The 16,404-nt window shown below is 33.9% G+C and overlaps 1 long non-coding RNA gene across 2 annotated transcripts in view; it reads left to right on the plus strand.

Moving 5' to 3' along the window:
- The window catches only part of LOC126264213 (uncharacterized), a 48,519-nt gene extending 32,823 nt beyond the window's left edge, over positions 1-15,696 (plus strand). For both annotated transcript variants that reach the window (XR_007546973.1, XR_007546972.1), the window contains exon 3: positions 15,572-15,696. This is a non-coding gene — a long non-coding RNA (uncharacterized LOC126264213). The remainder of the gene's footprint in view (positions 1-15,571) is intronic.
- The last annotated feature ends 708 nt before the right edge of the window (positions 15,697-16,404 follow it).

Below are 16,404 nucleotides of genomic sequence, written 5' to 3' on the forward strand. Positions count from 1 at the left end.
AAGTGTCTCAACGTTTTCTTGAGAGCTAGTAACCACCACGCACGTTTTGACAACTTGCTGATAAATTAGACAACTTGGGCATGTTGGGGTATCTTCATTCTGCTTGGTTGCTAATCTTATAATCGCGATTATAGGAACCTGGGATCATATTAAGTAGTATTTTTCTAGAAAAACTACTTTACCGTGCAATAAGGTATAACATAACTGAAAAGAAAGATAAACATTCAAGAGGTGACACACAATTTACTTGGTTTACCTATATGCTATATGCAGAATCTTAACATCTACTACATGTCTGATCGGTATTCTAAATAAATGATTTTCCAAGTAAATTGCGTCTCAATTCTTGACTCTGTTATAGCGTAAGCTTTATTTTCAAGAATAAGATATTTTTTCGCATTGTAAATTAAATTATATCAGCAGAATGCTACACAGTTAACTGTGACAGGAAAATAGCTCCTCGATTATTATTATAGGATCCTGTGTCCAGAATCATTTATTTAGAATCATCTCGACAATTTATAATAACAACTTTGTATACTTGGTAAGGCCTTTATAAAATCGGCCAACAAGCAAAATGAAATAACTCCAACATCAGTTGACAGTTAGTTGTCAAAACACACGTACAGAACCAGAGTTCTCAAAAACTTATTCTCTCGTTTTAAGAAATTGTTAATAAATAATTTCATTATTTATTCCATATAGTATTATTCAAGTCTTAACCATTAATTTAAACCACACACATTTTCCATTTAAATTTGATTCACTGATGTTAATCATCAAATTTGACTTTCCTTAGACATTATGTGTTATTCCTTATGAATTACATCTGAAATAAATTAATGGCGTGTATGTAGTTGTTGATTTTTTGAATGGTGAGACACCTACTGTTCTAAAGTTTCACAGCATCTCTTGAATGTTGAAATTGTTAATATTTTAAATTAAGTTTTGGGAACAGTTGTAAATAACAGTTGCTAGGTTACAACAAGTGTTCTATTGTTTTTTAAATTTGGATTCCCTTAGATACATAATTTATTGCAGTTAATCAAGGCGGAATATTGTAACAATTACATTAATAACGAAATATATCTATTTTAGAGCCCTGATTTCAAATAGTGTTAATTAATCATGAAACTCTCGGAAATCAAGCCACATGAAAATTTCCCGTGGGCTTTAATTTTGCTGTATCAAAATATTACCAATTATATTTAAAGTTCACTTAAATAAAGTTAGGAGATAAGATATATTAACAAAACACCAAAATGTCTTAGAAACTGTAAAAAAGAATCCCTATTTGTATATATATCAAAAGTTAACCAAAGTTATACAATATTACAGAGTACAGAGAGTATTTAGTGTAAAATATCGTGTTATATATACCGTCCCTTTGGTTGACTGAATCAACGCACTACAACGCCGTATAATCAAATTGAGACATCCCTAATTAAAAATCGCTTCGTTATTTTCCTTCTTTCAAAAAAATCTTTGGTCACTGTGTTTTTCATTCTCTTCGACAATATGATTTATTCAATCAATTTTTGAAGATAATTTTTGCAATACCCTCAAAAATTATTTCTTTTTACAGATTGCAAATTTAAATAAAGTATCTTAAGAACTCCATCTACATCCCAACGCATATGGAGAGTTACCACCACGATATTAACATATTTTTGAAGCAAGTATGGAGCATACAGGTAAAGCAAGTAAATTGTGTCTCACTTCTTGAATGTCTATAAGAGCATAAACTTTCATTTCAATTATGATATACCTTATTACAGATATTTTAGAAGAATACTGCTTAATAGGATACAAGGCTCCCAGAAAATTGTGAAATAGTGTGAATTACTATTTCATGATTTGGTTTATAAATTGTGATAACATTATTTGAACTTGTCATCCAGACATGAAAAATCTAAATAATTTGCGACATAAAATTATCAAATATGGAAAGATTGGTATATTAGTGTTGTTTGAGGGTGATAACTAAAGGTGAAGGAGAAAAATTCAGTGCTTAGTTGAAATCTGTCGCTCACTTATTCAAGCTGAAAGAATCAACTACGTGAATTTACTGTTTATTTAAAAAGGTGAAATATTCAAACAGTTACAAAAATAGCAACTTACCGTCTGAAGGTTTAGATTACTAGCCCTGAGAGTCACTGAAATCAAATCAGTTGCAGATCCCTCTTTGACATTTATTGCTGCTGAATAGATTGCTGCTAAGAGAAGTTTCAACTATTATAAGGTGAGGAATAGAATTAAAAACAAGATAACTAGCCTGATGTTTAAACACATAAATAAAATTTTAATTAATTTGTAATTACAAAATAAAGCGAGTGGGTGTGTGACTGAGTGACATTTTACAAACTTTCAAGTTTCAATAGCAACGAATTGTTTGTCAAAAAATAAAATAACATATCAAATTATGTTTCTTTATGGCATATGTCAGAAGTATGTAATTTAGAAAAAAGTTGTCTTCTCACAAGCAAATTTGATTTGGTTCTTACATTGTATTAATATAACACCAAATTGTGGTTCAGTTATATCTTTTCTTATAATTCGTTTTAATCCACGGTCTCAGCAAATTGACAGAGCAAAGGAATATCGTGATGATTTTTCAATTTGTTATAATATTTTTGATGGTAGAACTGTTTCGAATCAATCTCATCCTTGTATTTCAACCTACAGTGGATGACCATAAATGAGATTCCCAAATATTTATATATATATATATATATATATATATAGTTATTTAGGAAACACCTTTGCCGTCATAAATTACAGATTAAAATATAAGCAAAAACAACTACAGCACCATTCTAATATTATAATTACTATAAACATGCTTAATGCTCAGATGTTAGATGAGTTGAAACGTATGCCCATACTATGGAAAACTTTCCATATAATGAAAGTACCTGCTTTAGTCCTCAGCCTTTTTGATAGATTGTGATTTTTTCTTGTACTTTTTTAGGATTTCTTGCATATTTTTTCATATTTCATAGCCTCAGAGAAAATAGCATGCCCTCAATCTCCGGAGATCTATCTTTCAACACTCTAATCCGGAGATTGCATGCTTGCATGATATCCAACCCTGTGAATCCGACAGATACAAGAGACCTTGTCTCTTGGCTGTCTAGACCTCTGCGTCTCTTTGGGACATCTTTTCTTTACCATGTAGCGATTGTTACGTACCTCTTTAGTTTTCCCTTCTATTTTCCTAAACCTTTGTGTTTAATTACTCTTAGGCCATGATCTTCGCATCGGTGCCCGGAGAGGCCTCCTTGTTCCAATAAACAAAAATCATAATTTATTCTGAAAACAAATCAATGTGTTGTTTTATGGAGCGTTATTCTGTGTTTAGTTGGGAATTCCTGTAAGTATAAGTAATGATTTTAACCAAAATTATTACCTAAAAATAACAGTTTGGTACGATCGGTTTCATTTCTAGCACTACTGTACATAAGTATTTCTTCTAATTACCATTTTCAATGAGAAAGAACCTGTTTTGTATGTGTAATAGTTTCTGCTCGAAGGACCAATGTTTTGTATGTGCTGGACTAGTAAAACTGCCAAGTTTGTGATTTTTCTGTTTATTTTGCTCGGAGCATCTGAACGTTGTGTGTTGCTCTCGAGCTGACTTAAAAGTAAGTAACTTAAAGCTAATTCACCCTAACTAACTAAGGGGAGGGGGTTGCGCATTAGACGTTGCCAATGTTGACAAATGCTCTAACATGCCGCCAGCCTTGAAAATACAATTTTCAATAGACAAATTGAATATAATTAATACATTGGAAATCAGAATAGGAGTCATAATAGAAAAGTCAATCACAAGGTAGCGCACACACTTTCGAAATTGCTCGTTTTAGCACACCGGTTGTGCTTTTTACACTCACTACACGCACTTCTCCATCTTCACCAGGATGTAACTCAAGAATGCGTCCCATACGCCACTGTAGAGGGGGCAGTTGATCGTCCTTAATGATGACAAGATGTCCTGGTTTGAGGATGTGTTGACCCGCTTGTTTCCATTTCAACCTGGCTTGGAGTTCGGACACGTACTCTTTTTGCCAACGTTGCCAAAAGTGGTGTTTCAGTTGATCCAGTCGTTGGTAATTATTGAGTCGGTTGACAGGAATGTGGGAAAGGACAGGTTCAGGAATTGAAGTTAAACATTTGCCAATTAGAAAATGACCCGGCGTTAACGGAGATAAATCATCTGGATTTGTTGATAATGGACTTATTGGACGCGGGTTGAAAACTGCTTCAATCTGTGACATTACCGTATAAAACTCTTCAAACGTAAACTTACCATTGCCTAATATTCGCCTCAAGTGATGTTTAAAGCTTTTAACACCAGCTTCCCATATACCTCCAAAATTAGGTGATCGCACAGGAATGAAATGCCACGTAATACCTTCTTTATTCAAGAATTGATTAATATTATCTACGTTAGTGTCAACAAACAGAAATTCTTCTTTCAATGCGGAGTCTGCACCAACAAAGGTGGTGGCATTGTCGGACTATATGTTGGAGGGCAAACCTCGTCTAGCGATGAACCTTTTTAACATTTGTAAAATGTTGCGATGGACAACCTCGTATCCAACAAAGAACAATCGTGGAATCTGACCAAAATAATTGTGTTTGAATGTTGAGTCTGATTGATCGTCGTACCTTGTCTGTTAATTTTGCGTGTAATGTTGCAGCGCATAATTCAAGCCTTGACAATGATACCTGTTTAATTGGCGCAACCTTTGATTTGGAACAAAGCATTTGAACAAAGTACTGATTTTTAACCTTACATCGTAGGTAAATACAGGCACCGTAAGCCGCTTCAGACGCGTCTGCAAAACCGTGGAGCTCACATTCCTCGTACTCTGGCTTCAACACAAACCGATCAATCTTCAAGTTATTCAAATTTTGAATATTATTTACAAATTATGACCATAGACTGGATAAATGAACAGATATGGGATCATACCAATCTAGTTTTTGTAACCACAATTTTTGAATAAGGATTTTTCCCAAAATTGTGACAGGTGCAATCAATCGCAAAGGATCAAATATTTGACCAATTGTTGACAAAATGAAACGTTTGGTTGGAAATTGTTGAGAATATTTAAGCTGACTTGTTTCAAATTGAATAATGTCGTTACAAGCATTCCATAGTATACCAAGCGTCTTATTATTGTCATTTGGTCCCAAATGAATTAATCCAACATTTAAATTGTTATTTACTTGAAATTTAGATAACAATTCTGAATCATTACACAACCATTTGCGCAGTTCGAACCTGCCCCGTTGTAAGATGTTTGACAGTTCTCACTGAATGCGCAGTAACTCTGCCTTTGAATTAGCACCCGTAATCACATCGTCTACATAGAAATCATTCTCAATGATCCTGCTAACTTCGGGAAACTCTATTGAGTGATCCATAGCTAATTGTTTCAAACATCTAACACTTAAGAATGGTGCTGATGCTGTGCCGTAAGTTACGGTTGCCAGCTCATAGGTTTGTATTGCTTCATTTTTGTTGAATCTCCAAAATATTCTTTGCATGCATCGTTCATCAAAATGAACCAGAACTTGACGATACATTTTTGATATATCTCCTGTGAGAACATATTGATTAATTCGGAATCTCAATAGTATGGAAAACAACTCATTTTGTATGGTCGGGCCGCTGCATTGAACATCATTTAGCGAAAGACCGCTACTTGTCTTGGCCGACGCATCAAATACAACACGTATTTTTGTTGTCAAACTTGATTCTTTTAAAACCGCATGATGAGGTAAATAATATTGAGTACCAATCTTCTCATCACCTACATCCTCGACTTGTTTCATGTGTCCTAGGTCGATATATTCTTGCATGAATGCATCGTAACTTTGTTTTAAATGGCTATTTTTCGCTAATTTTCTTTGTAGCGACTGAAATCTATTTAATGCTCCTTGCCTTGATTCGCCTAGCTGACCTTTTTTGTCGTTAAACGGAATTCGTACAATGAATCTGCCAGACGAGTCGCGCTCATAATGATCTTTAAAATGATTCTCGCAAAACTGTTCCCTTTCATTAAATATTTGATACGAATCACCTATTTCCTCTATTTCCCAAAAACGCTTCACGATTTCATCAGTTTTGTTTACGACTAAACAATTGACTGAATGCCTCTGATTCCCTTTACTCCAACCTCCTATAACGATCCACCCAAAGGACGTATTTTGCAGCATAGGATTATGTTTTCCTAGTGAAACACGCTCAGGCAGTAGAACCTTCCAAAATATGTCGGCACCCAATAGGATGTCGATATCATTGCATATATTGAAAGTAGGATCTGCCAAAGTAATACGACTTGGAAGTGTAAAGTTATATTTTGGCATTGTAGTAGAAGGTATGGGTTCTGTGATCTTATTCATAATTAAACATGAAACGCATGTTTTGAATGAACCTTAAACAGAAGAAATGTCGAGTATTGTTTGATATTGAATCTCCGATATAGTTTGACCAACACCAGAAATTTTAAATTGGGTTTTGTGTTTATTTAAATTTAACATTTTAACAGCCCTTTCAGTCACAAATGAACTTTGGGACCCGTTGTCAAGTAGTGCACGTAGAACTTGATTGTTGCCTTGTGCATCTGTTACATGAATTAAGACTGTTGACAAGTAGACTTGCCTTTGTTCATTTGCCACCGAGTGATTGACAATGGTAACTGGCACTTCAGTGTCAGTGACAATTTCACTGCCAACATGTGTCTCAATATGTAGTAAGGCCTTTTGCCACATTTTCGACAACTAAATGAATGGCATGTTTTTGTGTTGTGTCCCTGTCTTAAACAGTTTGGACACAGCTTAAGCCTTTTAGTTTCTGAGATACGGTCATTTATTGAGAGCCCTTTAAATTTATTACAGTTGTAAATTGCATGATCCTTTTTACAATAATAACAATTGACCTTGACAGACACAGTGGCATATGCGCTTGATTTGAATGGTTTGTTCTTTGGCTTTTTAGACCTTTCATGTTCCAGTTTCTCTAAAAGCTCACAACGCCCTTTTAGAAATTTATACATATCCGCCATGTTTGGAATTTGTGAGCTGTTGTTGACGATCTCCCATTCGCGTCGGGTAATATCGTCCATTTTGGTTGCGATTATGTAAATTATAAGAGTATCCAACGTATCTGTCGGCTCGCCCAAAGATTTTAGAGCACGCAAGTTTTTTGTCACAGAGTCGCAGAGATCTCGCAATTGAACATGTGATTCCTTTGTAACATTTGGATGATCGAAAATGGCTTTAATATGATTGTGAATCTTGCTAATCTTGTACACGTAAATCCGGCTCGAAGGACCAATGTTTTGTATGTGCTGGACTAGTAAAACTGCCAAGTTTGTGATTTTTCTGTTTATTTTGCTCGGAGCATCTGAACGTTGTGTGTTGCTCTCGAGCTGACTTAATAGTAAGTAACTTAAAGCTAATTCACCCTAACTAAGGAGGGTGTTGCGCATTAGACGTTGCCAATGTTGACAAATGCTCTAACAGAACCTCATTAATAAAGAGAGAATATTTAACTATTAATTTCCTGTGGCATAGACAACTACAGTACTTACATTGCAAAGGCGTACAGGATTTGTACAGAAAGCGACTGGTACACGGTAATAAATTGGATAATGATAAATTACCCATGTGGTGTGACAATGTCAACGAGGTAAGCAAGCAAGGAAACCCTTTACTGACAGAGAAGGAAGAAGTAAGTGGTTACTGAATATTGTTCATTCAGATATCTGCGGACCAATGCGAGTCAGATTCAGCGGTGGATCAAGATATCTTCTTACATCAATAGATGATTATAATAGGTGGTTCCAGGTTTTTTCCTTAAGTCAAAGAGAGAAGTTTTTGAAAAATTTAAGGAGTACAAAAGAGATCTCAAAAAACTAACTGGTAATGAAATTAAAAGAGAATTAGCTGAGAAATTGAAGATCAAAGATTGCTAGGTTTTTCTTTAGAATAGAAATTAACCAAAGTAAGAAAGGAGTAACACTTAAACAAAAAAAATATGTTTTAGAGAAATTCAGAATGGTGGATTGCAATCCAATTAAAACACTGTATGACTGCAACTCAAAATTTAACAGAGATTTAAAACCATTCAAAGACCTCACACGATACAGAGAATTAATTGGTACTCTAATGTACTCTAATGTAACCGGCTTTACAATAATTAGCTGTGTCGTTGGATGTGGTACCGCCTTCCTTTCTGCCAATAGAACCTGGATTTGAGCCTCCTTTTCCTTTTCTTATTTCACTGTTCTTGTCTTTTAATAGGAACTTTAATAGGGTCACTAAATAAAAACGAAAATGTCACTACCAACACTTTTCCGCAGTTGCTACCGAAACTTGGTTAAATGACGATCGTTACCTCTGCCATTGATAACTACAGAAAAGTCTCTTATTGTTAGCGACCTTTGTCAATTATTCAAAGTGTGGGCAAGGTAGCAACCAGGGAATATTGTTGATAGTAACAATTTGTGTTTGAGTTGTTCGCCCTTCTTCCGTCTGAATTTAGTTATAAAAGTTACCATAATCGAAAGAGAAGAGTTGTTAATTGGGCTAGTAACCTCGGTTACTAAACCAATAAACTATGTGTAGGGTCCGGAAAAAAGGAAAGCTAAGTGAAGGTGAGATACAGAGAGTGAAAGAGTGCTTACACAGCTTTGTCGTCTAAACTAGGGATGCTATCGGTAAACTCTGATAGTACCCCTACTCCTAACGCTAATCCCAAATCTTTGTCCCAACTAGCCACCCCTACTCCTGCAAAGTCTCCCAGCTCCAAAACTCAGAAAACTTCTTGGAACTCGGTCACCCCCAAGGAGGTGATGTCGAAATTGTGTAACTACGACGCACCCCACCATTTATGGTTCAGTGTTGAAATTTATGTATATTGAATTGTATTAAAGTATTTTAGACCAAGTACCCTAAGAATTAGAAGAGCCTTCTCATAGAAAATAAACTCCTTGATATTAAAGTAATTATTTAACGCTTCTAATTGAATGGAATTATTTGGTAGCACTAATGGCTAGTCGTCTCAGTCTCAGTTTCGGCTCGTATTTTTTGACAACTCACTGATAATCTTGACAACTGAACTTTGTGTAATTTTGTTTTGTTTGGTGTCCGATCCTATAATGCTCTTTGGCGAATTACAGAAAGAGGATATTTCAGTCTGCCAAAATGTGCGAAAAATGGGATCATATAAATATTAATCAAGGAGATGACCCAGCTTACAAATTCCGATAATATGCATTCCTCAGTTAATTTAATGCTGTCTTGTTAACCCAAAGTAGTTTACCTGAAACATTCTTCTCAATTTACAGCGCAATGTAGCTTAGGCTATTATAAAGAATGAAAAATTATAACACAACTTAAAACAAATAATGTTTCATTTTCTCTTGGGAATCCAATTGTGACTGATGCGATGACCTGTAGGAGTGTACTGAAACTACACATAAACTGTTAAAATTGTAATTTGAATTGTGCGCCTGTAGATAGTTAAGTTGTAATTTTAACACTAAATTCTTAAATATAAGTTTTTCTCCTGAAATAATAATTTCTTTTAAGAAAAATTAACAGGTTATGGAGCCAGAAAAGCCCAGGGAAGCCCAGAATGGCTTACTTACTGAGAAAAGTAATGAAGTTAACCTAAAACGTCAATACGACAATTGAAAAGTGTTTTCTCGTAACATCTGGAATAAGGGTTCTTAAATTGTCAGCAAACAATCAATTGGCATTAATTGAAGAGTTAACCGGCCGAGATAATTACGTAACGTGGCGATTTGCTCTAAAAACATACCACAGCAAGAGGAGTTGTGGAACTGCATAGAACCCACCACATGTGTCATTGTGGACACAAAACGAGACACAAAGGCAAAAACTAAGATAAATTTACTAGTTGTCTAAATAAATTACGTGCACATGCAAGAGAGTAGTACTGCAAAAGAAGTATGGGATACGTTTTCATAAGTATTTGATGACTCTTTGTTGACACGCTGTGATGGGCTGCTGCGTGATCTCTATAATACTTCACTTACTGTATGTCAAAACGTAGAGAAATATGTGAGCAAAATTATGTGTACTGCTCACAAGCTCAGAAACATCGGTTTCGCAGTTGACGATGAATGGCTAGTTACATTGCTACTCTCCGGTCTACCAGAGTCCTCCTATCAACCTATGATTATTGCTATTGAAAGCTCCGGCATGAAGATAACTTCAATTTCTGTGAAATCAAAACTATCACAAGATGTTAAACAACCTGAAAGTGACTCAACAGTATTCTTAGTCAACAATACCAACCACAAGAAACAAAGTAAGTAAGGGTGCTACACTTGTAATAAGTAAGGTCATAAAAGTCCTCAAATGCAAATCCAGGACCAAGGATCATCAATAAAAGAAGAAATGGAAGAAACAAATCAAATTTACTTGAAAGAAGACAACTTTTTTCTAAATTACATATTTCGAATAAGGTTCAATTGGACATTGGATGTTTTGTTTATATGTTAAGGTCTGGCATATGTCACAAGGAATCGTAATCTTAGCAACATAAATGTTATTTTCTTTTATTTGATACACAAAATTCCTTCGTTGCTATTGAAACTTGAAAGTTCGTAAAATGTCACTCAGTCCAACAACCACTCCCAAATGTTCGTTTAGTTTTGTAATTACTAATTAATTAAAATTTTATTTATGTGTATATACATCTAGTTATCCTGTTTTCAATTTCATCCCTCACGTCGTCCGTATCACATATTCAAACTAAATTATAATAGTTGGAACTTCTCTTAGCAGCAATCTATTCTAATGGAAATATAAAGTTAACAAAGTTAACAAAAACAATTTCTTTTCACATGTTAATTATCTATCAGAATCACAGACAGTTTTTGTATGTCGACGATAGATCTGCAACTAATTTGATTTCCGTGACTTTCAGGAACAGTAATCGACATCTCCACAATAATGGCATCAAATTGCCATTATTGTAATTGTTTAAATATTCCTAACGAGTTCCTAAGGAGTCCGCACGTTTTTTCAACTCTGGGAATTTTGACAGCTAATGTGAGAGTATTTCGTTCTGCTTAATTGCTGTACTTATAATCGCGATACCGATTATGGAAAGAAGTTATTTTATACGACAAAACATCGCAGAACCTGGGATCCTACAGCAGTATTTGTGTAAAAAGCAACTTTAATGTGTGGGCAAACGCATCAAGATATGCTCCAGCTTTTCTTTTACATTTACCCAAAGTCATTTTAGCTTGAGCCGATCCAACTTTTCTAGAAAAACTACCGCCCAGTCTATTACTCATTTTTAAATTTCAAACACATTATATTAAAATCTTTTATCTAAAGTATAACTTGCGAATATGGTGTTGATTAATTTTTTTATAAAAACTAATCACTTTACATTAAAATCGTTATGATTATTTACAGTGGAAAAATTACTTGTCAAATCCAGCCCATTTAGTTTAGCAAACAATAAATCATGGCAGATTCTATGAAATGCCTTTTAAATGCCTGTATAAACAGCATCAACCTGTAAATGATTATCAAGAGCACCAACTGTCGAGAGGTTAAAAATAAGAAGGTTGGTCGCAGAAGATTTACATTTGCAAAATTCATGTTGACTCTCATTTATAATATTTTGGAACTATGGCATAATTATGGAAATGATTTTTTTGGACAATCTTGGTAAACAACAAGTAAACTATCTCCATCCTTTAAGGTAGGTATAACAAATGATTTTTTACGTACGTTAGGAAATAAAGTAGATTTTAAAATCATATTAAATTTCATTGTTAGAGGCTTTGTTAATGAGAATCCACAATTCGTTCAATACTGTAGAAGGAATATCATAAGGACCTCTATTACTAGATAAATCAAGACTTCTGAGTTCATTGAAAACATCAATCTGGACAAAATTATAATTACGTTTTGAATATAAACAAAAATATTAGATTTGTGTCTGCATTGAAGGCTAAAAAGTGAAACAAACAGCTAACGAAGTGTAAATACTTATTTCTTTTGTTGTTTTTGTCTTTTCAATGACGAAATTGTAAGAAGTTACCAAATAATTGTTCAAGATCAGTTTTGAAATCAAATGATATTTTGTACATATTCAGGTTTCAACAGCAATGAAGGCGAAATTTTATATATTTTCTTTGATAAGATAATAATAAAAGTTAAACATCTTTTTTAGCTGCTTTTTTTCAATATTGTTAAACTTATAAATTCACATCACATAATTAGGACCTTCCTACTTTCCGCATATTTTGGCAAATTGAAATAACCTCTCTCAGTAATTCGCCAAAGAGCATTATATTATTGGACACCAAACGAAACGAAATTACACAAAGATCAGTTGCCAAAATTGTCAATGAGCTGTCAAAAAATGTTTAACCGAAACTGAGATCTGAGACGGCTAATCATTAGCGCTGTTTTCTCCCAAACCAATTTAAAAGTTTCTTCTCTATGAGAAGTCTCTTCCAATTCTTAGTGTACTTGGTCTAAAATACTTTAATACAATTCCTTATACATAAATTTGAACACTGAACCATAACTGGTGCATTGTAGTTAGACAAATTCGACATCACCTCCTTGGGGGTGACCGAGTTCCTGAGTTTTGGAGCTGGAAGACTTTGCAGGAGTGGGGGTGGCTGGTTGGAATAAAGATTTGGGATTAGCGTTAACAACTCTACTCTTTCGATTATGGTATCTATTATAACTAAATTCAGACAGAGGAAGGACGAACAACTCAAACAAAAATTGTTACTATCAACAATATTCCCTGGTTGCACTTTGAACAATTGACAAAAGTCGCTAACAATAAGAGACCTTTCTGTCATTACCAATGGCAGCGGTAACAATCGTCATTTATCCAAATTTGAGTGGCAACTACGGAAAAGAGTTTGTTAAGGAATGAAATTGCACATTGATACTTGGAACCCCTCTGTATAGATGCCCTAACGCAAGCGTCATGCTACGCAGGGTTTTTAGTTCTTAGTTTTTAGTCTTCGACGTTTCTAGCCGAGTGCACACTTTGTAATAATATAATAAACGTTTAGTGTTCTTGTAACATCGACTTTTAATCTCATCACACTCGCACCTCAGTTTTCAAAAGTGTTTGTAGTGATATTTTTGTTTTTATTTAGTGTCCCTTTTTGTCTGAATTTAGTTAGTTACCAAATTCAGACAAATGAAAAATTTGTTTACTTGTTTGGTAACCTTGGTTACCAATTCAAGAAACAACTGAATTAAATTTTTGTTTTCGTACTACAAACAGTTTAATAACCGAATTAGCGATAATGAAATGGGAAAACAGCAAGTGTGCCTGCAAAGGTCGAGTGGTTCCGAATCCTATTGAAACCGGACGGCACATCGCCAGTTCCGTTCTACAAGAAGTTCCTACTAAGAGACAAAAACCTTGAAAGATGGAAAGGAAAAGGCGGTTCAAATCCAGGTTCTATTAGCAGAAAGAAAGGTCAACATCCCGGTAAACCCTGAGCACGACTCCGTTCCAAGTTCCGAAAGAGTTGACTATCTAAAGTAAGTAACAACAGCAAAATTCGGCAAAGCGCCACAGACCCCCAAATGGAGTTAGACATAACGTTCGTACTTCTGTTTGAATTTAGTTATAAGAGTTGCCATATTCAGACAAAAGAGAAGAGTTGTTAATTTGGCTGGTAACCTCGGTTACTAAACCAATAAACCATGTGTAGAGTCCACGAAAAAGATAAGCCAAGAGGTACCCGAAAACTAGACGTTAAGATTAAAATCTCGGAACTTGAGGGTGAATTACAACGAATGAAAGTAAGTAATGCAGTAAGCTGTCTGCCTATGGAGGTGTTCTCGAAATCCTGACGACACACCCCTGTGCTCACCGAAAGGACACGGAAGCACTGGAAGTATTTGTTTCCATTAAGGTCAAAACACAAAAGTTAATAGTTAGAACATGCCTGCTTACAAGGCGACGTGGAATGATAATGCAAGGTACTCAGTAAAACGCTTATTGACTATCTTACAACATTGGTGGGCTGTATACAACTCTGCTCTTACAACTTAACTCTGTTTCTATAACTACGCTCTTCTATTGTTTTTATTCTCCGTTGTCATCACAACCGTTATACACGATGTCTAGATATTCTAACATAACTTGCCTCGAGTGAATTGGACCAATGATGAGTAAATATAGTGTTTGCATGAGTACTGGGGTTTACACTTTAAACTATCAATTATCATTGGTTGATTGTGTCTTATGAAATTTTATACAATATGTTCCTATTTTATCTACATGTAAAAAAATTAAGAACTAAGTTTCCTAAGTTGTTCTCTAAAGAGCTTATAAAATTAATTATTCGTTATTCATTTGTAGACATTTGAATTTCGTTGTCATAAACTAATTTCAATTTTGTTCATAAAATCAGGTAGACTAAAAAGTTTTCTTTACTTGTTTACCACCAAACTTTAATCAGTTCAAACTTTTATTTCATACGAACCACATCTCTCTGAAGTTGCTTCTAGCTTCAATTCAAAATTATTAGTTAAATATTCTCGCTTTTATTAATGAGTCCCTGCCTCATTGGAAATGATAATCGGAAGAAATACTTGTGTATAGTAATGCTAGAAATGAAACAGATCGTATCAAACTGTTATATTTGGGGAATATTTTTGTCTAAATTCATTAATTTACTTACAGGAATTCCCAACTAAACAAAGAATAAGTACTTTCATGTATATGACGCTCCTTAAAACAACACATTAATACCTAATTAATTTGTTTTCAGAATAAATTAAGATTGATATCTTAAAGTACGATGCAAAAAGCAAATGGTGTAAAGATTCTAGTGGCCCAAGAATTGGATTTAAATGTAAGTATAATTTTCATCTGTATTCAAGATTTTTATAATTAATGACATATTTTATGTTAAAACACACAATTAAATTATATAATTTAAATGAAAAACAAATAAAATTTTTATATATAATAAAATTAATCTTTAATATTAATTTTATATATCTTTTTTAAAGTATTTCGACGATTCGTTGGGCACGACGAGTTACGTTCACATGGAAAGGCTGATTACCATCATATAAATGAAGATGAAATGAGCCACGACAAAACCTGACGACATCGGCAAATATTTTCTCTGAGGCTATGAAATATGAATAAAAATCCAAGAAATTCGAAAAAAGTACAAAAAAAAATCACAATAAAGAAGAAAACATCATTACCAAGAAACCGTATTCAAAAGTTCTAATAAAAAGACTGAGGACTGGAATGTTTCCGTTGGAGTTCCACATATCTATCTCTGTATATAGCAAGTACTTTCATTTTATGGAAATGTTTCCATAGTGTGGATCTAGGTTTCAACTCATCTATCATCTGAGAATGAAGCTTGTTTATAGCAATTATAATTTTAGATTAGTGCCGAAGTAATTTTTCCTTAAATTTTAATCTGTACTGTAATCACTAAATGTGTTTCCTAAAAAAATATGTTCCATATAACTCAGTACCTCCACTGAATAGCTGAAGGTTAAAAAAATCGACAATGGGTCGAAACCATTTATTAACAACCAAACTTATATTAAATTAACCACATAACTTAAAGGTACACAAAGTAGTTTTATTTGGAAAGTTATATTATATATAAATATTTGGGAATCACATTTATAGTCATTTAGTGTGGATTGAAATATAAGGATGAATTTGATTCGGAACAGTTCTACCATTTAGTATAACTCATCTCATCTCGATATTTCTTGGCTCTGTCAATTTGTTGACACTGTGGATTCAAACGAATAGAATTATACCAAAAAATATAACTGAACCACAACTTGATGTAATATTAATACAATGCAAGATCAAATCAAATTTACTTGAAAGACGACATCCCTCACCTCTCTTAGCAACAAAATATATATCGGCATTTAAGTATAAAGTTAACAATGTTAACAAAAACAATTTCTATTCACATGTTAATTATCTGCAGAATCACAGACAGTATTTCTTTGATTCAAAATAAATGTCGACGAGAGATCTGCAACTGATTTGATTTCAGTGACTCGTAATCGAAACCTTCAGACAGTAGGTTGCTATTATTGTAAATGTTTAAATATTTCACCTTTTTAAATCAAAAGATAATTCACCTAGTTGATTCTTTTAGCAAGAATTTGTGAGCGGCAAATTTCAACTAGGTACTGAAATTTTTCTATCACGTTTGGTTGGATTATTACCCTCAAATAACACTAAGATACCAATCTTTAAAATTTGCTAATTTTATGTCAAAATTTAATTAGATTCCTCATCTCTAGATGACAACTTCAAATAATGTCAGCACATTTTATTAACAAAATCATGAAAAAGTG

The sequence above is a fragment of the Aethina tumida genome, chromosome 1 (genome assembly GCF_024364675.1).
Source record: "Aethina tumida isolate Nest 87 chromosome 1, icAetTumi1.1, whole genome shotgun sequence".
NCBI classification, from domain to species: Eukaryota; Metazoa; Arthropoda; class Insecta; order Coleoptera; family Nitidulidae; genus Aethina; species Aethina tumida.